The 26,689-nt window shown below is 56.5% G+C and overlaps 1 protein-coding gene and 1 long non-coding RNA gene across 2 annotated transcripts in view; one reads left to right on the top strand and one right to left on the bottom strand.

Moving 5' to 3' along the window:
- HOXC10 (homeobox C10) overlaps positions 1 to 25,119 on the top strand; it is a 106,216-nt gene extending 81,097 nt beyond the window's left edge. Inside the window, exon 3 of the mRNA XM_025458717.3 lies at positions 24,459 to 25,119. The gene's annotated coding sequence lies outside the window, so the exon portion shown is untranslated. The remainder of the gene's footprint in view (positions 1 to 24,458) is intronic.
- On the bottom strand, positions 842 to 11,326 carry LOC112667160 (uncharacterized). The gene is made up of 2 exons (XR_007406613.1): positions 4,320 to 11,326; positions 842 to 3,162 (listed from the first exon to the last, which is right to left on the bottom strand). It is a non-coding gene; the product is annotated as an uncharacterized LOC112667160 (long non-coding RNA).
- Positions 25,120 to 26,689: the final 1,570 nt, after the last annotated feature.

Here is a 26,689-nt window from a genome sequence, read left to right as displayed (position 1 = left end):
GCCGAGACCGACAGGAGAACATTGCTTTGCCGACACTGTCCTACAGGTATGAGTGGGCTGATTTCTCGCCGAATTGGTTAACCCACGTGTGTGTCTTGGCATCTTATAGACGTGGCCCGAGAGTGCTTTCTCTGGGCCTGAGTGAGGCTGCGTCAATTGTCGGGTATGGGTTTGACTCTTTTTAATGAACTTCCCAATCCATTCAAAGAATAAGGTGATGCTGCTGAGCGGATCAGATGGTGCTTGGCTAGGCCCTGCGTGGCCACAGGGTGGTGGCTGAATCAAAAACGGTGGCCAGAATCCGACAGTTTAAAAATAAAATCCATCGATTAAGCAGAGATAAACCAGTGGGGCTCTTTGGCACTATGTTCACCCAAACCAGTCAACTGACTCAAATGTCCTCGTTTCAACCAATTTTGGTGAGATGCAGCAGCAGCCACAGCATCGGACCCGGGGGACCCAAATACGCTTGCACTGAAAGCTGAATCTGCACTGGCATTTAGGGTAGGGGACGGGCTGGGTAAGCGGCTGTACGTCTTTCGGAAGGCTAGAGCCATGGTGCAGGGCTGTGTGTGTGACTGGATGAGGACGTGTGTCTGGCCCTGTGCCCGTTTACAGCCGACATCACTGGCGAGGAGGTACAACCTGTGGAGTATAACCGGGGTTTCCCTCTGCACCGAGTCACAGGCTCATGTGGAAGGGACCTTCGAGCTCATGTGGAAACCGAGGCTTGGACAGTTTTAAATGCCCAAGATCACGCAGAGGAAAAAGGGCTGCGGCACACTCAGACACCATGGGATCCGCTAGGGTCGCCGTAATCACGCACCACAGACCAGGCGGCTTAAACAATAGAAATTTATTTTTTCGCGGTTTTGGAGGTTTAGGAGTTCAAGATCAAGGTGTGGGCAGGGTTGGTTTCTTTGGGGGTCCCTCTGTCCTCGGCTCGTAGATGGTCTGCCCACGAGGTCCTGGCTTCGGGTGGCCTCTCCTCGGTGTCCGTGTCCTCGTGTCCTCCTCCTACCAGCAGGCCCGTCCGGCTGGACTAGGGCCCAGCCGTGTGACCGCGCCTTACCTCTGCTGCTCATCAAAGGGCCCATCTCCACATGCCTGGCGCGCCGAGGTCCTGGGGACTAGGCCGTCAACACACGAATTTGGGGAGGAGGGTGATCCAGCCTGTAGCCGACCCCAGGACTCCCAGTCCAGCGCTGTTGTGCACACAGCAGTGGACAGTTCAGTTCTGTCCCTGAACTGGTTCAATTTCGTTTTGTTTCTTAGGGATGTGGACATTGTTTAGGGCCAACATGAGACTTAAAGATGTTTCTGGGCCAAGGCCCGGGGGCCCTGAGTGAGCACTGCCCGAGGAATCTAGGATTAGACGGACCAGCAAATGCTGGGACAAGTAACCAGAATCTTCGGCCTGGAAGGAACCTGTGAGGTTGACTTGCCTGGACCAGGGGATGAGAATTCACGTGGTGCATTCAGAGTTGACAGTCGTCTGAAGACTGGGGACAGGGCGGGGCGGGGGGGTGTACTGGCAAGTTCCTTCTTATGTATGATCAGCATTCCTTGTGCTAATTAAGCTCACCCCCCCATCCCTGACCTTCAGTCCTCAGAATTGGACAAGAAGACAGGGTTCTTGTTTTTTCCTTTGAAGCTTGGAGAAGGCTTTACAGCATATTAAGGAAACTTCTCTCTCAGGGACAACCTCTTTCCTCATGTGAGGCTGGAGGGTGGGGAAATCAGAGGCAACAAAGTTGTGCTTACCCCTTTGCTTCCTGCCTGAGATCTTCAGCCCCTCTCCAGGCCCTGGCCAGCTCTAGGGGCTGGTGTAGAAAAGGGGGAGCACAGAGTCCCCCAACTTCACAGAAAGCACAGGTGGGCTCCGGTGGGATTATGGAGCATAGTGTGGACACGATGGAGCCTGTGCCCAGAAGTGGCCGCCACCAAGCAGGAGGGCCTACATCACTCTGGTGGTCGCTGCTGCCTGTGCTCTCTGCGTGAAAAGCCAGCTTGGATCCTGGCATCCAGAGGGGGCAATTTAAAAAGTATCCAGCTGAAGTGCAAAGAGAGCCAGATGCAGCACAGCTTAGGGATCAAAATCCCTGGGTTCTGGTCTCTGTCTGAGCCTCAGTTTCCCTTCCTTCACAGTGAAGTGGTTCGATTAGGTCATCACTAAGATCCTTCCAGCTCTGAGCAAAAACTAGAGGATGCTGGGGGGCAGGGAAGGAATACTCTTTGTAGAAAATCAAATGATGGACTATGTGTCTCCGTGAACCAAACCAGGCACAGAAAACTCTCCATCTTCATTCCAGAGTTGGTGGGGGGTGGGGAAGAGGGGGTGTTAGCTGTGGTGTCTCCTCATTTGACAACTCAACCTTTTCCGCAGAGCCCCTGCCGGCACACCACGGGGAGCTGTTTCCCTTAGGGACCCTGACCCAGAGAGGAGGCAGGCAGAGACAAGATGGGGCAAGACAATGGGAGGGTATTTGCCTGATGCCAGCGGTCAGGTAAAAGCGGAGAAATTAGCCCCCTATCTGCTTAGTTTCAAATATCAGAATAAAGGGATCCCATTTTATAGCTTTCGTCTGAAGTTAATGGATAATGAGATGCAGGATCAGCCTTATGCAGTGATGCAGTTTAAAGCCCCTGGGAAGACTCTGTTTCCCCCTCCCCAATTACCTCGCCAGGGAAATGCCGTGAGTCCCACCATTAGAGCACATGGTGTTAAGTGCAGTCCTCTGCAGATCACATCCTTTCAAATACAAAAGCACCGCTGGGATACTTCATCAAACACGGATAGAACCAGAAAGGCAGCGCTTGGTGGGGGAAGCTCAGGGAGTGAGGGGTTCTGAAGATTAATCTCTAGATACTTCTCAGAGTCACGTTGGCTGACCCTTGCAAGAAAGGTAGACTGTGCTTGGGGAAGTGGGAACTCAAGGACTCCTCTAGAACCCCGAGGCCCAAACTATGGGAATATTTCTAGTTTCAGGAAAGGGGTGGACTCCAGGTGGTGAGGGTAGTCATTATGTGAGAGATCACAGGGGCTGCCAGGAAAACTGAATTCAGAGAGATGAAGATGCCAAGTGTACGTGCCCTTGGATTGGCCACTGTAGAAGCCACTGAAGAAGTAGGCCCCTGTCTGTATGTCCACAGGATGTAAAACTATTTCAGAGAAAAAAAAAAAAAGTCAGTTTCATTTCCATGATTATCTGCTGTTTATCTAACCCAGGAGGCATGACTTGGAAGTGTTAGAACGTAGCAGATGGGGAAACCTGGTTCAAACCTGGCTTTGTGACCTTGGGCAGGTGACTTAACCTTTCTGAAATTACATTTCCTCATCAAATTTTGTGTAAAGCACCTGGCATATAGTCATTGTCTATAAACGGAAGCGATTATATTTATGAGTATTGAGGGGGCTTTGAGGCACTATCCATAAATCAGAACCAAGTCGTGGAATGAACGGCCACCGTGTTCAGAACAAACCAGAAGCCCACATCCTGACAGTTCGTGCATAATGTTCTTTTTACCCGGATGAATCCAGTTTATTTCCTAAACTTAATTTTATCTCCCAAGATCTGGTCATAAAAGGTGCAGAAAGTGTTCTGGATTCCTCTAAGCAGCCTGGAAGCCTTAGGTTTGGGGCCCGGATAGCTTTATCCACAGACACGATGGATGGCTGCCTCCGTGATAGGGATTAAGAAAAATCATAAACTTCGCTCACACAGATCTATATCATGCCGCCTGCCATGGGTCGGAAATTCCATCATTATGGCTATTTCCTTCCATTTGGGCAATGGCTCCTGAAGGCCTACACCAAGAAGTCCGGTGTCCCTGGAGAATGTGCATGCCAACACATTGGTGTCTTCCTAATCTGGCAATCTGGTTGTTACCCAGTAGACAGATTAGAGTGGGGCTCAAGACAAGTACGTTTCGATAGGACTGGGGACATGAAAGGGCCAGAGGCAGACAGCGACAGAAAAGCTTGAGGACTAGGGAAAGAGGAAAAGACACCAAATAGGTTATGGGATCCACCAAAAATGTCGACTATGCACCTATGGTTTAGAGAGCTAAGAAGCAGATTCAATTCTAACTCTTTATATTGACTCTTAAAATAAAAGATTTTATTTATTTATTCATGAGAGACACACAGACACAGGCAGAGGGAGAAGCAGGCTCCATGAGGGGAGCCCAATGTGGGACTCGATCCCCGGACCCCAGGATCACGCCCTGAGCTGAGGGCAGATGCTTAACCTCTGAGCCCCCCAAGCGTCCCCCTATATTGACTCTTTATATTCAGTTCATCTTTATAGTGACTCTACCTGGCTCTTGTGTTCTCCAGCCTGGACTGGCTTCTTCCCAGGAGCGACTGTGTGTGCTTGGACAGGGAGGTGGAGAGCTCGGAGTCTGCGTAGTCTGAGCTGCAACGTCCAGGATCTCCACGACCGGCCAAGTGGCCCTGTCTGTGGTCAGGACTGTCGTGATGCCGGCTGTAGTTCTCTGTCCTGGGTTGGGGCTGAGGAGGTGAGCAACTGGGACTCCAGGGGGCTCTTCGGGTGGTCCGAGAGACCACTCAGAATCTGTCACCCGAAAACACGTGTCTGGTTTGTGTTTTCATTATGATCTCTGAGAAGGTATGAATTTTTCTTTAAAAGCGAAAAGAAATGAATGTTCTAAGAAGGATAAGCATCGTCATGATGATCCTCTCTGGAAAAAATACACGCGTGAATATATAGGCATGTGTACATTTATAGACATATATACACGCGTGCACATGCCTTCCTTCCTTCCTTCCTTCCTTCCTTCCTTCCTTCCTTCTTTCCTTCTTTTCCTTTCTTTTCTTCAGTGCCAAAAGAGGCTACGGCCTCTAAGGCCTGGCCTGAACCACCTGGAAGCCCCTGGTGTGCATGTTACATCTGCAGGACGGGCCATACCTCTACACCTGCCTCGGATGTCCTGGCATCGCGGCATACCCGTCCCCTCCCTGACCCGTGTGCCTCTAAACCCTGTGCAGGCGATTTCTGCCCCCGGAGGAGCGATCAGAGAAGTAAGGGCTGGGTTCCGTCCACACCACCCTCAACATCGCTGTAATGTCAGGGAAACGGTATGAATCCTTAGAACTTGCTGGGGCTCAGCTACTCTCCTCCCCAACCGTTTCCCCCCCAGATGAGGGGGAAGGTTCCTGAACAGGGCGGGAGAAGGCTGAGAGTGGGCGAGGAGAATTGGGAAAGGGGAGGCTGAGCCGAACAGGTGTCAGCACAGGGAGGGGCTGCGCACATGCTCCTCTCTGAGAGGGGGACTCGGTGGATGGGGGGAGGAGGGGAAGCTGAAGGGTGGTAATTAGCCGATTATTGTTTCCCCCGGGTGTTGTGAGAATTCCTTAGGAGACACTTGTAAAAAAGCAGAGGGAAGACAGTAAATACACATCTAATGATATGCTAAATAAATTATTATTGTTATTATTATGACTATTATTATAGCAATTGCAACTTGCTCCTTGCGTCTGAGTTTCCACCAGAGATGGGAATTGGTCCCCCCACAGCCGGGCCTGCAGGCTGCCAACACCCCCGGGCTCCCCCCAGCCCCCGAGAGTGGTGGGAAGCAGGGCAGGGAGAGCAGGCCTGGGGAGCAGCCACTGTCCTGGTCTCTGCGGGGAGCAGGTCAGCTCGGCCCACGGCCTGCGGCCCACGGCCCACGCGAGGCCTCTGCCTGCTGCCTACTGTAGTGAAGGGCAGAGGAGGACAAGGGCAGGGGAACCGCCTGACTCCCAGGCAAAGGCACCCAGGGAGGGCGCGGAAGGGGAGGCAGCTGGAGACGGGGCGCAGGGAGAAGGGGGTGCCTAAATCGGGGATACTGGGCCCCGAGGTATCGGTATCGGAAGTCTGGTGGGGAGGGGGCGGACCGCCTCCATCTGCTTCTCAAAGGGGCTCTGGGCCTGGAAGCGGCTAGGAGCCCTGACACCCCAGAGGAAGGCACCCAGGACTCCCCAGGATCACCGGCAGTCCGGCCAGCATGTCTCCTTCCCGGCTTCTGGCCCAGGACAGCCAGGAGCTGACCTGCGGGCTCCGGGGTGTACTGGGGCGACCCCGCCCCGCCTGCCCGGGCTCCTGCTCAGGCAAACATATGAATGTGGGCCCCGTTCTCCCTCTGGGTGTTCCTTTCGGCAAGGCACCGCCATCCCCATGGGATTAGACACCCTGGGGAGGAAGGGGCTGGGGTCCCGGTGTGACTGAGCCCCCTCTCTGGACCTTGGACCCTCACCCAGACGCACGGCAGACTGCCCCCCAAAGGCTCACCCCTAAAGGCTCTCATGTTAAAAGGGAGTCAAATCTGGGAGAATCTTCCCTGCCCCAAGCCCACCCTTCCTACAAAACCAGACCCTCGCAGGGCAACTGCCTATCTTCGCCCATCTGCTGACGGTGACCCACCTGTCCCTAAACTCCGGGACCCGTTCTACAGGCACCAAATCCACAGGGAATGATGACGGTTTATAAAAGAACTATGCAAAATGACCTGATTAGGAGATATTACTGAATCAGAAAATTTGTGAGCTTTTTAACGTTTAAGAAAATTTTTTTTAAATATTCAGTCATTCTGATGCATTTGGTAGTAACCCTGGAGCCCGGCTGAGGCATAACAAGGCCTTTCCCTCCTGCCAGGGTGGCTGTCTCAGGCTGATTTATTTTTGTTTTATTTATGTATTTCTTAATGGACCAAGTGGTGGTTCCTCTTGGGCCCCTCAGGCTGACAGGCAGCTCCTTCCTCGCCAGGTCCCGCTCTGGGTTGGTTTTCATGTACTCAGGGGTCTGGGGAGCCAGGACGCTGGTGAGGGGGTGCCGAGGTACTCCGGAGAGGCAGGGCCTGGCTCTGGAGCCTCATGCCACCCCCCACTCCCCCGTCTCAGCTCGGGTGCTCTCTGCTGGGCACTAACCACTGGCCCCACCAGAGCCCACTGCCTCCAGCAGACACGGGCTCTGGGCCTGGCTCCAGTCACGGTGCCCAGGTGCCTGCTGGCCCGCAGGGTGGCCGCAGAAGGGGAGACTGCCTCTGTCCAAAGCTGTTGCACTGGTTGCCATTCTGTACTTCAACGCCTATCAGGCCACCCCTCTGTAGCCGGCGGCAGAGTCCCTGTCTTGGAGAAGCTCCGATCCCATGTGCAGGGGTGTGCGGGGGGTGGTGGCAGTTGGCATTTAACCACAGCCCAGGGGTCTTCACTCCCGTCCCAGCATCCTAGAGAACTTGGAAGCCCTGCCGGCCACTGACACTGAGTGCAGGGAAACTCCCACAAACAAACCATTGAGCAAAGGGGTCTGTGACTCCCTGGTTTAAAAGAAGGAAAGAAAGAATGAATGAACTGGGGCCAGGAGAAAAATGTCTTTTCTTCCGGGATGGTTGGTGGCCAAGGAAGGCTTGTGGATCCTGGGCCCAGTGATGCCTGGAAGGAGGCCGGTGGGAGAGCCAGGTAGATGTATGTAAACCGGGGCGTGGGGCGGGGGTGGGGGGGATGAGATCCAGAGGTGCCAATCCATGTTCCCCACTTATTAAAGTCAGGTCCTCCATAAAGGCCCATGGCTGTGCTGTTAGGGAGCTGGAAGGTCGAGCCTTCTGTACCCAGAAGGAAGGGAACCCCAAGCCGGGAGCCACAGAGCAGGAGTGGCACAGTGGTGCAGATATAGGTCCCTGAGGCCCAGGGCGTCAAAGAATGGGGCTGAGGAAGGCCTCCTGGAAACTCCCACCAGAACAAGCCCAACACTTGAAAATTCACCTCTGGATCCACCAGGCTCCCACCACACAGCCCTCCAGGGGCTCAGGAGGCCCAGGTGAAAGCAAGCTTTGTTTGGCCACAGCACCTGGCTTTCCTGGTCCTCTAACCAGAGAGCAGCAGCAGTGAAAGCCGCCCTGTCCCTGCCCGGTCCCTAAGCCTCTTCACCTCTGAGGCCTACCTACCCAAAACCAGGGTTCAAGAGAAGTGCCGAGAACGCAGTAGGGCCGAGGTGGCGGCTGACCTCCAGCGGCCTGCTCCCTCGTGGAGAGCTGGAGCGGATCTCCGGGTTGTGGTACTTACTGTTCACTGCCTCCCCTTCCTTGAGCCCCTCGCCCGCCCGTGGCCACCTGCCCTCCCCAAACCCGCACCCCATCTCCGGATGGGTGCCCCAGCTATGCCCCCGGCACCTTCCATTTGTCTTCTCTCCTTGAGGCTTCCTATGTTGTGTTTACCCTTTGGTAACTCCCTCCCCCCGTAAGTGGAGATCTCTGCTAGCTGATTTCCTAGATGGCCAGATCCTGCTTTCCAGTTGGTTCCCTGGAAACATTTCCGTGAACAAATGTCTCTCAGCCCCTACATATAAATATGTCTGCACGGAGATAGACTGGCCTAAGCCCCCATACACACACATCACGAGGTAATTACACCCTTATATACATACAGATATCTCTACAGAGTTATATTCACAAGTGTCTATAACTCCGCGGAGAGATAGCAGCGTGTACGTATAGGACTATAATTACTTATGTCTATTTTTATAACTATGTAGTTATAAATAGATATGCCTATATATAGTGATAATAATATAGAAATATCTCCATGGCCATATATGGCTCCAAGTGAATGCTCTAACTACCCTATATCACAATCAATAAGTATATATCTCCTGATACATAATTCCAGCGATATACATTTATCTATATAGCTGCTCAGAGATATAAATCTGTCAGGATATCAAATGTCCATAAAACTGGATGGCTATAAGAGAGTCGTATTTTTTCTCGTATATAAATCTGCTTCTGTAACTGTTGTATATGCACAAATACAATGGAAATAATTATATTTTCCTCAAGCATAAATCTGCAAATACAAGCACAGCACATTTAGGTATGGTTAGAGATAGAGCGATATTTCCCAGACATCAGTCTGTCAATAGAGCCACCGGTGCCTCCAAACAGAGAGAGTTATGTGGGGGTTATAAATAAAGTCTCCAGATGTGAAGGCATCAGGAGAACTAGGTGGAAACACGGCTCTAAGCCGGCCTTCCTCCTCCTCCTCCTCCTCCTCCTCCTCCTCCTAGATGTCCCCGAAGTGAGCAGGCTCACCTAGGCCAGGGTGCAGAGGTGTCCGGGCCCTGACATTCCCCCAAGGAGGGCTGGAGGCCGCTGGGCTCGGGGAGAGGGCCCAGGAGCCCCAGCAGCCCTCTCCGGGGGCTGGGAGCTCGCTCGGGCAGGCGCACGGGCCTGGGGGACAGAAAGGGGGAGCGTGGCTTGAGTCCCTCGGCCCGTCCCAGGCCCGGCAGCGGGGAGCCGGCGGCAGGGCGGGAGGCCCAGCGCCCGGGGCGGCCTGTCCCCTCGCGCCGCTCTGCTCGCCTCCGGCCGAGGAATTTTACTTTATTCGCGCTCCCCCGCCCGCCCCAGCCCGCGGGTCCTCAAGGCCAGGCCGCCGGGTCCCCTTTGAATCTCCGCCCGGCTCCGGCTCGGGCTCCGAGGTGACCCGGGGAAGTGTACTCCTCCGGCCCTTGCAGCCCAGACGGGCACCGGCCGTTGAAAAAGAACCAAAACCTCTGAAAAGGTTTGTGACTTAAATCTTTTAAAAGTTCTCACGGCTGTTTGTTATGGTCATTTCGCCCCCTTTCCTTTCTCTTCTAAAAAGTTGGCTAATTTGTGTTGTTATATTTACGCTTTGATTTCTTTTTTCTTTTCTTTCTTCTTCTTTTATTTCTTTTCCTTCCTTTCTCTTTCTTTCTTTCTTCTTTCTTTCTTTCTTTCTTTCTTTCTTTCTTTCTTTCTTTCTTTCTTTCTTTCTTTCCTTCTTTTTTCTTTCTTTCCTTCTTTTTTCTTTTTTTGGATACAATTGTTTTTAAAGAGGGGGATTTCGTTGGACCCGAAACTTCGGCGGGCGGCGTAGTGTGCGGCCAGCGCCCTCTCCCTGCACACCTGCCTCCCCGCCCCACCCCCGCCACAAGAAGTGCATTAGTGGGATTATCAGAAAATTGTACCTGGAGAGAATGAGGCGAACGTGGAGGGATCCGGGATCGCGGTCTCCTCTTCCTTTCTGGAAATCCGCTGGCTCCAAGCGCACCAAGGACAATTCAGCGCCTCAACCCCTCCTTCCTTCTTCTCCTTCTTTTGCTCTTTGGGTTTTTTTGTTGTCTTGTTGTTGTTGCTGTCGTTGTCGTTTTTCTTTGCTTGTGTGTTTGAAAAGCCCCTAGAAAGGGAACCTGCCCGGGCCTACCGGAAACCCGGCCCTGCTCTCCGGCTCCCGGGGCCGTACGTGCTTTCCTGCTTCCTTCCGACCCGCGCGGCCGCCCGGCACCTGTGTCCCCAGAGGGGCCGACCCGCTCGGCCACCGCCTCACCCCCCTCTGCCCCCTCGCCTCACCCTGTTCGCTCGCCCTCCTCTTCAAAACGGGGACTCCAGAGACTCCCCAAAGCCACTAATCACCCCCACATGTGGGAGCCCTGCCCTGATCGCACAAAGCCAAAGCCGGCGAAAAAGCAGCAGGCGGAGCGGCCTCCTGGCTCTCCCTCTCCTCCTCTGGCCGGAGGACCCGGGCGGACAGGGGTTCCCAAACCCGGCGCCCCCAGGGCATATAGGAAGAAGCTAACTTGCCTCCTCCCTCCCTTGTCTTCCCCTCAGATGCTGTGATGGTGACTCGGTCCCCTGGCCCCTCCTCAAAATCTCTCCTCTTGCATTTTATTGTTATCCTGCTAGGGAGGGACTGTTAACTACTGTTTTATTGTTATTTATTATTTATTGTTATTATGATTGTTGGTAGAGATTTGTTCACGGGGTTCAGGGGACAGCAGCCAGGCCCGGAGGGAGGCCTGCTTGTCTCTCTCTTTCTCTCTCTCTCTCTCTCTCACACACACACACACACACACACACACCCCTAGCACAGTGCACACACTCCAGGTAAATGCCCACAGATGCCTGCTGGATGCAGGCCCTGCACAGCCATTCACAGGATACAGGCGGCCTTCCACCCCGGCTGGCAAACAACACGCTGCCCACGCACACCAGCGTTCAGGCAACCACCGCCCCAGCCCCAGCCCCAGCCCAATGCCCAGACCCACGCACAACCAGCTTGTAAGGAAAGCAAAATACATAAGAACCCACTTGCAAAGCTCCCTTCTCTCCCACAACCTGGAGGGGTGAGTCAGGCCTCTGTCTCTTTCCCCCAGTCTCTCTCTCTCTTTCTCTTTTTTTTCTCCTTGTTTACAGCTTCAGAGAGCTCAAGGCCCATAAATCTTGAGGGGCCTACAGAGCGCAGAGCACATTTGTATGCATCGTTAGGACTCGCTAATACCTAAGCCCATTAACGAGCGTGTATGCGCGTGGTTTCCGGTGTGTATTAACTTATAGTTAAATTCTGGAGGAAAGGGCATTGTGAATTAACATATACCAAATCCATCACCGGCTTTTGTCATATCATATTAGTCAGCCATGAGTTTTGGGGAGCAGGTTGCTAGATTTGGGGTGTACCCACCCTCCAAACTTTCTGGAGCGAGTCTGGGGGGTGGGTTTAGGGGAAGACAGACACCCCTATTCCAGCCCCGGTCATTCAGGGACTCCTGGCCCGTGGCCGCGGACCTGCAGGATGGTGGAGGGGCTGGGGACCTGCCCGGAGGCTTTGGGCGGTGGAGGGAGGCCGCGGGCCAGGGGGAGGCCCTGAGGGCTGCAGGGCTGCAGGCCAGGACCGTGCTGGGGCCGCTTGGGCCACGGGGACGCTTGGGCCGTCTGGTTTCCGCTTTGGAAGAGAGAAGAGAAAAGGCAAGTGGAGTCGCTAAACTTTAATTAAACCGAAGAGGAGGCGGTGGGGGGAGGGAAAAGAAAACAAAACCGATGGGAGGAGGAGGAGGAGGCCGAAGGCCAAGGAAAGGAAGCGGCCGGCGGGAGCGGGAGGCCCGGAGGTTTCTGCAGGGCCGCAGCTGGGCCGTCCCCCACCCGGCTGCTGCCCGTCCGGGACGTTAGCTCCAGCCCTCTGCTAAACAGACGCATAGAATTTAAAACAAAAGATTTTATTAGGAGAAAGGGGGAGAAAAGGAAAAGGATAAAAGGGAACCAAAAAAAAAAATGAAGAAAGAAAGAAAATCCTTTCTAATTATACAGCACGTTTCAGCCAGGTCTTCCTGGTCCCAGCGACTCCGAGCCTCTTGGAACCCCAAAGATCTGTGTAATCGGGCCGTGTAGACAGAGATGAAAGACGCCAGTCCTGGAGAGAAAGGGGGGAGTGGACGGTCCCTCTCTTGGGGTCCCGGAGCAAATGCCAAAGACAAGCTAAATTATTGTGTCCGTGTGGATGCCGCCGCCTATTTAAACAGGGCGAGCGGGCTGGGGGTGCAGGGGGCAGGGGAGGGGGCGGCCCTCCCCGCGCTGTGAACTTTAGCGGGGCCGCCGCCTGTCAGCCCCAGAAAGCGTTAAAGGTGCAGAGCCCGCGCCAGCCTCGCAGCCGCCTTTGTACGCGTGATTTATGGCTTCAATCTTGGTTCACCGAGAGTTCACACGGCTTTCGCTGCTGTTGAAGGTTAAAAGATGGTCTTCGCTTGACAAGTGGGACTATTGAAAATTCCTTCTTCTTCGGTTTTTTTTTTTTTTTTTTTTTTTTTAAGAAGCGAAGAGCGGAGACTCAGAAGAGAGCACATTTGGGGGGAGGGGACGGAGTTGCAGGTGGGGGAAGTGGTGGGTCAGGAAAGTTGGTCCCCCTGCGGTCGGGATTTTTGGGGTGAGGACGTTGGGAAGGCCGTGGAGAATAGGAGGAGCTAGGGAAGGGATCAATGATCTCCGGAGGCCGAGGGGCGGCATTCTAAAAAACACAAGTGCTGCTGCCACAATTACTTATCTGGACAATTTGGATCCCACCTCAGTGGTCCTCCTCTTGAGACTGAAGCGGGGCCCAGGAAGGAGCTGGAGTGAAGGGCGAATATGGGGTCCCCATGGCACCAGGTGCCCACCAGGTGTGCTGCACTGACCGCCCACCTAGCCCGGGAGCAGGCTCTCAAGTGCACCCGCGTGCCCACAGGTGTGGAAGAGAGGGCCTTAGATCCCAGTTGTTCCAACTCCCTCCATCCTGAGGTGTCACCTGACACGCAGATTTGATGCAACTGCTGAGGCTGATGGGAAAACCATAGCATTGGGACTGAAAATTCTTTCTAAAGCCAGATCCCCTTGGCCACTGGCCACTTGCTCCTTCTTCCTTCTGGCATTTTGAAAGCAGAGGTGGTGGTCAAAGATCTCCTCGTGGCCAGGAGATAAGGCCCCTGTGGTCCACAGCATTGAGTATCTGGAAGCACAAGAATCTCCCTTCCCTTTCAGATGCCCGAGAGAGAGGCGATCTCCTGAGCTGTGAGGGTCTGAGTGGCTCTTTGAGTTTCCTTTAGAATATTTTAAAATGCATTGAAGTGGGAACTTAGGATTATGGGTGCTGAGGAGGAGAGCAGCAGAGAGCTGGATCTGGTGCTGGGCGTGCCTGCGTAGGCCTGTCTAGGTCCCACTGCCAGGACTGATGCCATTTGGAGGTCTGCTCCCGAGATCAGAGTCGGCCCCTCAAATCCAGATCCTGGAACTAACGGCATCCACGCTAGAAGGGGCGCTCCCTGTTGCTCTTCCCGCCTGGAGCTGGAAGGCCTCCTCCCACCATAAGATGAGGGCTCCTAGGCAATCCCAAGACAATGGGGGAGGTGGAGGGAGAAGAACCAGAAAGACAGGCCACCCATCTCTCCAGGACACCCAGTGCCAGCTCCTAACGCAGGGCGCCCCACAGAACAGGCAGCAGGGAACAGAGAGGCCCCAGAAATCCAGAGTCCAGGTTCTGGCCTCAGGAAGAACAGAGGAGAGTGGCCCTGTGTTTAGAAGCTTGGGGGTGGCTGTTAGGAGGAATTAGCCAAGGAAGCTAATGAACCCCTTCCACGGTCTGGTTGGGAAGCAAAAGAATGAACTTAAAAGGGCCTCTAGAAGTAATGGCTGCAATGAAGTCCCCTTCGCACCCCCTCCAACTGAATTCCTCCCTGGGAAATAATTTCAGCAGGCTTGTGCTTATCTGCAAGTCTGGAATAATTATGAATTATTAATTCATAATTAAGACTTGATTGTGACCATTGCTCTCCAGTGGGCTCATTTATTTCCTTCTCCTCTGTGAAGCGCAGGGCAGCCTCTGTTAGCCCCTGCCCTCAGAATAAGCAAACTGAGGCCTGGTCCCCTGGAAGGCAGCCCTTGAATTCAGGTCCTCTGTGGACCGGTTGGATGCCTCACTACCAGTCGGGTATGTGCGTCCCCACAGGGTATTTGCATTCAATAAACCAGCTTCTGCCAACTGCAGGTTTCAAAGTGCTTTGCAGGCTTGGCCCCTAGAAGGGGGGGCGCGAGGAGTGCTAGTGAGACTCCCGTGAGGGAAGCAGCTTGGCCAAGCCCTGGTGGGGAGACAGGAGTTCAGGCCTCGTGGCAGGACTCCCAGGCCCAAGAACCCAAGTGATCTGGGATCCGGAGTGGGCCCCCCACCCTGCCCTCGGAGATGCCGGTCTCCCTCAGCCCTCTGGAGACGCCCAGTGCATACCTGGCGCCTTTCCTGACCCCCTCTCCCCAAGCCCCACTCCCTTGGGGAGGCAAAGGCTTCAAGACACACCACACTCTGGGATGCTGGGGGGTGGGGACGTGGGATCTGCCGGTCTTTTCACATCTGTAAGGGCCTAGAGAGGAAGAAAACTGTATCCTGTGAGATCATTTCCATCTGAATCCCTGCCTGCAGCTCCCGTCCCCCTGCGTCCCCCTGTGTCCCCCTGCGCTGAGACACTCTCTTCATCCTCATCCCCTCTTCCCTCCTTCCCTGCCCTCTGAAAATGCCCACCGGACGGGGAGGCAGCGGCAGCTCCCACAGCTGTGTCTAGAGAGGCAGCCAGAAGTAGAAAATGAGGGGGGCCTCAAAACCCCTGCTTCCCGAGAGTTTTCCCTCTGTTCCTCAAAGCCAGATCAACACCCCAATCCAGGGCCCTCCCTCCTCCTTCCCTCAACTCTGCCTCCTGGAGATGGAGCCCTTCCCCCTCCGGGTGGAGGCTGGGACTGCTCTCAGAACTTGGCTCTGAGGACACCAGCCACCTCTCCTAGGACATTTGGGGACCCACCCCCTTGCCTCTCCGCGCCTGTCTGGTCCGAGGGAGCCAGGGCCCGCGCACGGGGAGCGGTGCGCTCACCTCCACCGCCTTCCCCACCGCACTCGCTCCCCCTGCCCCAGTGGCTCCAGCACCCCAGTTCTCCCCCAGGCCGGAAGGCAGGTAGGAAGCCCATCCAGAGAGCCCCCTGGAGTTGGCAAGCATATTTTAATTTACTGTTTGATGGCAAATAAAGAGACCTTGGGAAAAAGGGAAGGAGCAACTGTGCCTGGCGACCTCCCCACCCGCCCCTCCTCTGGACATTGGCTTTCTCCATGAAACAGTGCGCTGTTGTTCTTGGACAACCGTTCCCCACCATCTCCGTTCGAAGGGTTTGAGTTTCACCCTCCGTTCACCCCCATTAATCACCCCAGCAGCTAAACATCACCCAGCCCCCTCTGGCCCTTTCTCTTCTTCTTGCCCTTAGTATTCATGGCGGGCATTCCTCCCGGCTGCGGCCTCACAAAGACCCCTCCCCCGACACGGCCCTCCCCCAGCTCCCCAGCCCTCCCTCCGTGGGCACCACTCACCTTGCCCTGCGTCCTGAATGCCAGCTCCCACTCCTGAACCCGTCCCCCAGCTTTCGCCTGGCCTCCGCCCGGTTCCCTCCCCACACCCTCCTCCTGGTGCCTCTTCCCATCCCCTCACCCCCTCACCCGTCCCCCTGCTCCATCCCACACGCTCCGTTCCCCTGCCCTGCCCTCCCCAAGGACGTTCCCCAGGCCCTACCCTCACTAGCTTTGAAGCTCTTCCCTTCCAGCCTTGGGAAGCGGAGAGGCAGAGAGGCCGTGCAGCCCAGTGGGGAAAGCACGGGCTTTGAATTCGGATCCCAGACCTGTCCCTTGCTAGTCTGTGCAGCCGTGGGCAGACTGCTTAACCTCTCCGAGCCACCCGTGGAGTGGACCTACCCACTGACCTTACGAGTTGTTGTGTGGATCGGATTAAATTTTATTTGCATAGATCCGAGCATTCAGCAGGGCCTTGATAAATGGTGGTTATTAATATGAGAAGCTTCCTGTAAGGGGAATAAAGGATGCTCTTCAGATTCCAATAAAAGCGCAGGGATTGCCCCTCCACCACCTGGAAGGGAGGGGCAAAGCTTACACAGCCTTGCAGGTAAGCGGCCCCTTTACCGGGCAGCCTGGCCGGTCTCCTCTTTGGCTGCACGTGGGAACCCCCTGGAGAGCTTTAAAAAATACCGATGCCAGGCTCCCGGCTCCGGAGGCTCTAATTTGGTTGGTCTGGAGCAGCGCCCAGGCATCTGGAGTTGGAAAGACTCCTCAGGTGATGCTAACGTGCGGCCTGGGGTTGAAGTGTGGGCCCCAGGAGGTGACACCGCCACCCTGCCCTCCCGTAGTGTGCCAGCAAAGAGCAGGGGGGGAAGGATGCTCAGCCCAGAGCTGCCTTGCAGTGCAGTGGGGGTCCCTCCTCGGCCCCGCGGGGGGCGGGGGGCCCATTGGCTTCTCTGGACACCTCGGAATTTTAGAGACTCGTCCTTTTCATTCCTCAGCACTGCTAGGATTTTGAGAGGGGCCGCCCCCAGAGGAGACAGGGGAGTGCACAAACTGACCTCTCTGGGGCCCCCTCTCCCCTCAGAACAGCGGAGGGCCCCGGACCACCAGTGGCAGCGGCAGAGGCAGCCAGGAGGAAAATTTGTAGTTACATAGTAAATGGAATTTCTACCTGGTTGCTACAATAATAGGCCAAGCAATTAGGATACAAGTTTCCAGGATCTTTTCCTATATTTCCAAAAAGATAAATCACCCCCAGGAACAGAATCTGCATATTGTAATTAACTGATAAATATTTCATGCCTGGTTCAAACTTTCTCCTCTTCTATTTAATGGCCGCAAACTTGAGCGTCAGGAACCAGGGGAGGGAGGGGAGGGAAGGGAGGGAGGGGAGGGAGGCCCCACCTTGGCTTTGGGGGAGGGAGACCCTGTCTCTACTGCTCCTCTATTTACTTGCCTCCTGTTCCTTTAAGGAAACATTGCTCACCTGCAGAAATTGGGTCCCAGGTGGTAGGGATGGATGCGGGCTGGGGCTCAGCCCCGACCTTCCCCAGGGGAGGCGGTCTCTGGTGACCCCGGCCCGCATCCATCCCTACCACCTGGGAGCCCAAGGGCCCGCTGTTTGGCGGAAGCCCGCTCTGCCATTTATGAACCGGTTGGCCTAGGCAGTGTACTTAACGCACCTGAAACTCAGTGTCTCCGTCCAGGAAACAGGCACGGCAGTCTTTTCCTTGTAGGAGTCCTTGTCGGGGCACGTTCTCGGGCTTATGAGCGGGAACATCTATAATAAACAGTCACCCCATTGCAGGGCAGCCCTTCCCCTGCCCCCCCAGGGTTTAGGGCACTTAAGCAACTGAATGCTACCTGGAATATGATGCGTGCATATCTCATCTAATCACTGCCAGAGCCCTGAAGGGAGAGTATTAGTGTCCCTATTTATTGTTTGTTTATGCAAATGAGGGGGCTGGGGCCTGTAGCGCTTCAGGGGTTCCCCAGCGAAGTGGGGGGGGGGGCGCACAGGCTGTGTGGTGTTACAGTTGGGCTCGTGGCTTCCCATCTCGCCGCAGCTGCGCGTAAGCTACCCACATCGACGGTCTCAGTTTCTCCAGCTGTAAATTGGAACTCTTCAGGGTACCCAGCCAGGAGGTCACTGCGAGGGATGCACGCGCAGGGCCCAGCCCAGGCCTGGCACACGGTGGGCGCCCAGCAAGCATCAGCAGGCGCCCCGGCCCCCTCCTCCTCATCACCATCACCGTCACCACGGAGCCACCGGTGGCTCTGGGCCGCGGTGGCTCCTGCCCTGTGGGGGTGTTGGAGGCCAAGTGCGGGCGAGGGTTCTCCGCAGGCCACAGAGCAACTCTCTCATTAACTGTCCCTCCCCCCCCCCACACTTCAGTCCCCAGGACTTGGGAAAAAGGACACTAAACAGATTATGACTCCATTTCGGGAATTAAATCAAAACTCAAGACTAACTCAATTTGGCTTCTGATGAGAGAGAAAGGTTAAAAGGGAGTGAGGAGGCGTCTGGGTGTGCTCTCAGAATTGTAATCGGCTCTGGATCCTTGCCCCGGCCCCTCTGCGGGGCCAGCACCCATGGGGGACCCCTTGGGGTGGAGGAGCCTCAGAACTCCGTAGCCCGGAAGCAGGCGAGGGGGTTGGCCAATTGTCCCAGAACGTGTCCTCAGGAGGGATCCTCTCCTCGCAGCCCTAAGTCAGCCTAGCCCCGGAGGGAAGGGGTGGAGGGGACCCCAAGGCGGTGGGGTGAGGTTTCGGCAGTGGGCAGGCCTCACCGGAGCCAGCAGGAGTCGGGCTGGGGCAGTCACCTCCCTGGAGAAATACCTGGCTGCAAGGGCCTCTCTTTAAAGACCCCGAGTCAACACTGACCCTGCCATGTCCCCCGTCACCCCCCAAAACATTACCACACACGTGGGTGCGTCAACATGTACTGGGTGTGGGTTTCCGCCCAGTCGCTCAGCAGGGCCCGGCCAGCCCTGGGCCTGGGAGCTGAAAGTGGGAATCGATTTCGGCTTCGGGGAGGGGGTAATTTTCCTCAGTATTTTTTTAACTAAAAAGACTTTTTAAAAAGATTTTATTTAGTTAGTTATTTTTAAAAGGTTTTATTTATTTGTTCATGAAACACACACACACACACACAGAGGCAGAGACACAGGCAGAGGGAGAAGCAGGCTCCACGCAGGGAGCCCGACGCGGGACTCGATCCCACGACCCCGGGGTCACGCCCTGGGCCGAAGGCAGGCAGGTGCTCAACCGCTGAGCCCCCCGGGCGTCCCTCATTTTCCTCAGTATTTTGCCTCGGCTGCTAACAGTCTCCATCCGGGCTTAGAGCCTGATTTCCCATGATACAGAAGGGGAAACTGAGGCTGCGGGCGCCGCGCCAGTAGCTGGCTCGGCATCAGAGGCGGCGCAGGACCTGCGGACGATTCCCCAACACAAACCGGGGTGCAGAGGGACAGAGGGCAGGGAAGGCCCCGCCTGGGAGCCCAGCCGGCCGGCGGCGCGGTGCAGGGGGGCCGGGAGCTCCGGCGCGTCCTCAGTCGGCGATTACTGTCAGGGACCATCCATCAGCGCCGCCGGCCCAGACTGCCCGCCGCCCGCCCGCCCCGCCCCGCCCCGCCCCGCCAGATCGCATTAGCCGGGCGGGCGGCCGGCTCCCCTTCTCCCCTCCCCCCTGCACCCCTCTCCCCTCCCCCGCCCCGTCCCCCCTTCGCCCCCGCACCCCCCCCCCGCACCCCATCTCCTCTCCCCTCGCCCCTCCCATCACCTCGCCCCCGCCCCGCCCCTCCCCTCCCCTCCCCTCGACCCCGCACCCCCCACCCCATCTCCTCTCCCCCCGCCCCTCCCATCCCCTCGCCCCTGCCCCCCACCCCTTGCCTCAGCTCCCCTCCCCTCTTTTTCTCCCCTCCCCCTCCCCTCTTCTCTCCCCTCCCCTCCTCCCTGCTCCGCCCCCCTCCCCTTCTCCCTGCCCCGCCCTCTCCCCTCCCTCACCCCCCGCTTCCCGTATCCGCCTCCCCTCCTCCCCACCCAGCTCCCCCCATCCCTCCATCCCCTGCTCCCTCCCTGCATCCCTCCCCCATCCCCCTGCTTCCCGCTCCCCTCTTCCCTGCAAACCCCCCTGCTCCCCTCTTCCCCCCCTCCCCCAACCCAGCATCGGTGGGGGGGGCGCTGCTCCCGGGAGGGGGCCATGCAGGGAGTGACAGAGGGATAAATACGTATAAGGGGGGGCAGGAGTGAGCTGGCTGGCGCTGAACAGGGGGTGCAGAGAATGGGGTGCTTGGAGAGAAGGGTTTCCAGGGGGAGAAAAGAGGATGCAGGAAGAGAGAATTTGGGAAAGCAACCAAAGGGGTTGGAGGGAATCTTGGAGATAAGCTACGCTGCGCCGTCACTTTAGTCACTTTACGGAGGGAGAAACTGAGGCGCAGGCTGAGACGGCCTTCTCAGCCCCCCACTGCAGCTGCGGGGTGGCTTAGTGTGGCCCCCAGGCTCACTCAGCGCAGGGGCTCCAAGGGTCTGCTCTGTGCTGGCCTCAAGGATGCCAACCTGCCTGCCCTCTGGAAGCTGCGGTCTTTCCTGGGCGCAGGGGGGTCTGGGAGCCCCACTTCTTCTGGGTACTCAACTCCCCTTGCCCTCTGCCCTTCCACTTGGACCCTGGAGGCCATGGCAGCTCCATAGAAGAGTCCCCTCCTTCTTGCAGGACTCCCCAGGGGCTGAGACAGGTGCTGAGACAGGTGCTTGAAGGTTTGGCCACCTTGTCTTGCCTCCCGTGGCCTAGGAGCTGGACTGAAAGCTGGGCCCAGTTAGTCTTCTGGGGTGGACGGGGGTGGGTGGGGGGGGTGGAGGGGGGTTAACCCCGCACATCACAGGGGTGAGAGCAAGCCAGCGTGGAGGTCTGTGCAGGATGTGCTTCGGGCCACTCCTGCTGGTGCTCTGAAGCAGCTGCACTTCCCTGAGGCTGCGTCATCCTCCAGGGAGGCACCTGTGCTCCTCACCCAGATTTTCCAGAGCCTTGTGTGGGGCTTCGTGCTGGCATGTTAGCAGCTCCGGAGAACCTGGTCCCTGTCCAGGGGGTGCTCTAGACACAGATGGCCTGGCACCTCCCTGGCTTCCCCCAGGTCCTGCCAGCTTTGCAACATCCTGGAATCCCCAAAACCTTTGCAGCCCTGGATCATCTCCTTCCTCCTGCCTCTGGGGGAACTGAGTGGTTCCCTCTAATCCCCCACAACCTCTCCCCTTAAGCCTGTTCCCTGCAAACAGGAAGCGCCTCCTTATGTCTAAACTTGGTCCCTCCTTCCCCATCATCCATCATCATCACTTTGACTTGACTTGGGATTTTGTCAGGACCAAGGTCAAAGCCGTGCATCTTTTTCTACAAACACCTTTCCCTCCCAGTCACACTCACCCAGTCCTCAATGGCCAGGCAGGGAGTGGGGACGAGCTCCCTCCAGGAGCTCTGGAAACGTCTCTTTCCTCTATCTGAAACAAGCTCCTGTATGCTCAGGGTTGTGGTAGTTGTTTTAAAGAAGGGACTGGGGGTGCCTGGGTGGCAGTTGGTTAAGCATCCAACTCTCGGATTTGGCTCAGGTCCTGATATCAGGGTCGTGAGGTGGAGCCCACCTCGGGCACAGAGTCTGCTTGAGATTCTCTCTCCCTCTTCTTCTGCCCCTCCTGCTCGTTCTCTCTCTCTCTAGTAAATAAATCTTAAAAAAAAAAAAAGGCAACAACGAAGGAACTAGCTTTCATACCCAGCCCAGGTTATATTTAGAGGCAGGAAATTGTGAGTTTCCAATCCCAGGACCTCAGCTCCTGTACCGGTCCGCAGGTGGTGTGGGGCTCAGGGAAGGGCGAGACCTGAATAGGGCAGGACAGGAGCAGATTCTTGGGGAGGGGGCCCCCAGAGGGCAAGATGCTCCTCAATGTCCAGACGAATTTCAGCATTATTCCTTCTTGCGAGCAGCAAAGTGATGCCCTCAGGATCTAGTCAAGTGGAAAAGCCTGGCTGTTTCCACAGCTCCTGACGCTTTATCCGGAGGAGGGTATCAGGAGCGGTGCTGGAAGCTGAGAGGTTGGGAGGCGACCAGAAATTCTTCCAAGGGCATGGAGGGGGGGGACGGAGCGCCCAGCACAGCACAGCATCCAAGGAGGGAGGCCTTGGCGTCAGTCCCTGGGTCTCTGCGCTGATTCCACACGCAGTGTCTCGTGTGATCCTGTGCGCTGGGGGCGGCGCCTGGCGCAGAGCACATGCTTGCTGTACAAATGGATGAATGAAGAGCCGTGGGAGGAAGGTCACGATCCTCGATTATAGATGAAGAAACAGAGGCACGGAAAGGTTAAATGACTTGCTCAAGGTCACTTGTCTTGTCAGAGGCAGGGCCAGATTGCAGTGGAGAGCCGCTTTGGTGGTCGAGGGAGGTGGAGAGGAGGGAGGCAGGAAGGGAAGGCAGACAGGCGCTGTGGGGGGGGCGGGGGGGGAGAGGAGAGCTCCGTAAAGACTCCCGGAAAAGGATGGCATTTAAGACCATGCACCTTTTATTTCATTTTTGAAGGTTTTATTTATTTTTTCATGAGACACAGAGAGAGGCAGAGACACAGGCAGAGGGAGAAGCAGGCTCCACGTGGGGAGCCCGATGCGGGACACGATCCCAGGACCCCAGGGTCACGCCCTGGGCTGAAGGCGGCGCTCAACCACCGAGCCCCCCAGGTGCCCGGCCGTGCACCTTTAAGATGCCTTTGAAGGGTGACCTGTAGCAGGGGCACAGCCCTGCCAGTAACACAGACAGACCAAGGGGCGAACAGAGCGCGGAGGACCAGGACAGAAAGCTGACCCTGAGAGTCTGGACACCTGGCCGCAGACCTCCACTAGCCCCTAGTGCTGTGTGACGTCAGACCAGCCACAGCCCTCTCTGAGCTCTAGGGCATGAAGATACCAGGTGAGGAGGAGGGTGCACATGGGCCCGAAGGGCCAGGTCGTTGTCCTCAGGCCAGCGATGGTGGGCATCGGGGTCCCTTTCCCTAGATCTATCCTGTGAGGTTATCGTTGTTACTGGTTTTGCCTGATTTTAATCATCTTATGTTTTTTAAATAGAAAATACATGTAACATGGTTGAAAACTCAAAAGGCACCAAAAGTTGTGCAGTGACAAGTAAGTCTCCCTCCCATCCTCGGGGCTCCCGGGCCACCTGGGTCCTGTCTCCGTTACTGCATTAACCTCTATCTTGCATCCGCCTCCAAAGATAGCTTCTGCTTCCCCCGACTTGCCCCCTGCCGTCCCCTGATGTCCCCACGGAGCTGAGCTGCGCGCCGAGATTTTGAGGGGAAGTGGTGAAGGTACTGGTGGCGCCTGTGGTACGGTACAGTGTGGCCTGCCACCCCGGGGAGCTGGCCAGGGGCACCCCATAAGGTCCTTCTGCCTTATGTATTAGGACAGGCCGGAGGCTGGAGGCTGCTCGGGGCTCGGGTCTTGGGTGCTACCCACGTGCGGGGTCCCACAGCCCCGCGGGCACTCCGCCGTGGCCTGGCTGCCAGCCTGCTCCGGCTCCCACTCTCCGCCCCTTCCCTCTACTACCTGCGGCGCCCTTGGGAAGTCTTCCTGGAGGCCTGGCTGCCACTTCGGGTGCAGCCGGGACATTATTCTGCCCTCGGTGGACTGGGCTCCCTCCCGTGCCCTACAGACACCGCCAGCCGCCCCCCCAACCTGAAGGCGCTGGATTCCCAGTCCAGCCCGCATTTCCAACTGCTTCACGCTTGCCTGGCACATCCCCTTCATATTATTGGCCCCAAGTATACTTCGGCCGTGGAGATGATGAAATCCCGACCTAGAGCCGGGTCTTCTCCCAGAGTCGGAGTAAGTCCAGGCCAGCCCCTTTGGCAATACATCTCCCCACTTGGGGTGATGCCTTGGGCCCAGGCTGTGACCCTGGGTCCCGGGATGAGTTCTGCATTGGGCTCCCTGCATGGAGCCTGCTCCTCCCTCTCCCCATGTCTTTGCCTCTCTCTGTGTCTCTCATAAATAAATAGATAAAAATCTTTAAAAAAATAAAAATAAAGATTCATTGATTTATTTCAGAGAGAGAGTGTGTGTGCAAGCTAGGGGAGAGGCAGAGGGAGAGGGAAAGCAGACTGCTGTCTGAGCACGGAGCCTGACCCAGGGGTCAGTCTCCAGACCTGGAGATCATGACCTGAGCTGAAACCAAACCAAACGTTGTCTGTCACTTAACTGACAGACACCCAGGTGCCCTGAGAAGTCTGCAACTCTAAGTACGGTGGTCAGCGAGGTCTCACTGAGAATGTACATCTGAACAAAGACTTAGAGGTGAAGGGGTAAAGAAGCCCCGTGGATATTTTGGGGAAGAGTTTTCCAAGTGCAGGGAACAGGTGGTGCAAAGGTCCTGGGGCAGCCACGGGCCAGCGAGTTTGTGGTGTCTGGAGGCCAACGTGGCCGGAGTGGAATGGGCGAGGAGAGTGGGAGAGGATGACAGGGGCCACGTGGTGCAGGGACGTCTATGCTGTCTTAAGGACTTTGATCTTCACTCACTCTGAGTAAAGCAGGGAGGAACGACATGCCGGGACTCAAGTTTTAAATGGTCCTTCTGCCTTATGTATTGGGAATCATTTGCGTGGGGCAAGGGAAGCTGCGGGGAGACTCGCGGAGGGGTTATGCGCAGGTGCACGTGAGAGGCGAGGGGCCTGGGCCCGGTGGCAGCGGTGGCCCTGGGGACAAGGACTTGGATTCTGGATTCGGTGACGGTTTCTCTTCCTCGGCTTTCGTCCCTTGGCTCCCTTCACTTTCTCTCTTTTTTTCTAGGTTCTGTGTTTTCTCTGTTCCCGCTGCAGGACGTGGCCCAGCACCCGGGGCAGAGGCTGAGGGCAGGGCAGGCTGGCGGCAGGCCGGGCCCAGGCTCCAGAGGGCGCGACGGACAGTCAGTCGTTGAGGGCGCTCAGCTGGGCCGCTCCAGTCCTCTCCGAGCCGCCCTCGAGGAAATCCTAACCAGCTCTCACAAACATGTCAAGCCCAAAGCTGCTGTGTGTGTTTGAGCGGAGCTTCAGACAGCTACTTAACACCGGGGCCTCCGGGCCTTTGATTCCTGCGCCCCTCGCCTTGCCCTCTCCCCCCGTCTGGCTGGTGTTTATCGGCCAAGACGATGTTTAAATCACACTCGTTTCCTATAAACATTTCACTTGAAATGCCATCCGCTGCCCCAGAAATTCATCTATCACCAGCTCGGGGTGTACTTGAGGAGCCTCCGGGCGATGCTCCCCGTCTCTGTCCCCTGCCCCCCACCCCGCCTCCCCGACCCATATTCTCAGGTTTCACGCTGTAAGAACAACTTCCCCTCGGTGTAACAGGGCACTTAGTGCCAGGATTATTTATAAGGCCGAGATGGCAACGGGCGGTGGGGAGCAGCCCGGCCCGTGGACACTTCCTCTTGCAAAGCTCAATAAACGGCCTGGAACGCTGTGTGCCACCTGATGTCTCGGCCTTTTGTGCGGGTCCTTTCGGCTGCAGGGGGACGTGGAGTTTGGAGGACGGGGGTCTGGACCGGGTCACGGCTGTCGGCGGGGTTTACGGGGTTTATGAGCCGGGTACCTCGACTCCCTGCCTCTCGTTTCTGGCCAGGCACTTCCTTCCTCTTGGAAACGAGCTGCTCCTGGGCTTGTCCCCCGGCAGGGAGCCCGCGGCCTCCCAGGGAGAGCCACGGCACCCTCCCCGCGGGGTGGTGCTGGGGGTCGAGCCGGGGAAGGCATCTGGATGGAATGCAGGTACAGGCGGCTCCAGGGCTTCTGCTCGCTAGAGGTTTGAAGGGGCTGCACTCAGGCCCCACGGAGGGGAGGCCGGGGGCTGGGCGGATGCACTTGCTGAGGGCTGACAGCTCTCCGACCATGCTCCCCCCAGCCTCAGCAATTCGCCAGTTGTCCTCATTAGAAGGCTCTGCTGGTCTGGGGCTGGAGGATGTGACCCATCTCACTTACTGGCCAGCGTCACACCAGCGTAAAGCACCATCCAGCCTTCCAGGTCCTTCCCAAAGGCCTGCTCCAACCCTCCCTGGACACTGGGGCACCTGCACCCCCATCCTGTGCCCACCCACTGCGTGCCAGGCACCTCTGAGGTGAGTTCAGGGAAAGCCCTGGGCGAGAGACTTCTAGAAGGTAGAGAGGGATGAGGGTGAGGCCTAAGGTGGGACAGGCGGGGGAGCAGCCCTCATCTTTGGGGGCCAAGTAATGCTCCCTTTACAAGCCAAATGAAGAAAAAAAGTTCTAAGGGGAACATATGACTCCATAAAATAAAGGGACATAATTGGGAGCGATATCTAATTTATCTATTGAATGCCTCCTACGTACTCTTTTATCACTTAGATGGACAGAGTATAATTGGTGTGCTGAACGCCATCAATCTCAGGGCCTGGGCTTCCTGTGCTGGCTACACCTATTACTGTCAGATTATGACACTGTAATACCAAGATCAATGACATTTTAAATGTGCTCCAGTTATGGGCAATTGCTGACAATAAAAACAGTGACAAATTGATGAAACTTGGGCAGCGATGATCTGGTGTCAAAAATAAACCATAAATAATCTGCTTTCCAAACTGGGAGAGGTGCCTGGGACGCCGGCTTCGGGGGAAACGGCCCAGGGGAAGACAGCCGATCCCACCCCCCACAGCATCTTGGCCACTCAGGAAGCCCCACTCGCTCTGGGAAGCTCCCTCCAGGCTGGGCTGCGAGGGCCCAACAAGGAAACGGAGGGGTGGCCTTTGGTCAGGGCCCGGCAGCCCCTCAGAGAAAGTCCCTTTCACTGAGACCTGGGGAAGCACCTGCGGGGCCACACAAGCTCACCGAGATGCGGGAGGGGGGTCTTGCTGGACGCTGGCCTAAAGGAGGAAGCTGGGCTCACCGGCCCTCTCAGAGTTGGACCTAGCCAGCGTGCAAGCCGGGACCACGAGCGTCTCTCTCCACGCAGGGACTGGCTCCGTCCACCAAACTGGCTGCTCCCATCTGCACCCGCCCCGCCCCATCCCCTTCCAGGAGATGCTCGGT

This window comes from Canis lupus, chromosome 27, assembly GCF_003254725.2.
Source record: "Canis lupus dingo isolate Sandy chromosome 27, ASM325472v2, whole genome shotgun sequence".
In the NCBI taxonomy this organism is placed as follows: Eukaryota; Metazoa; Chordata; class Mammalia; order Carnivora; family Canidae; genus Canis; species Canis lupus.
This window is presented reverse-complemented; position numbering and strand designations above follow the sequence as displayed.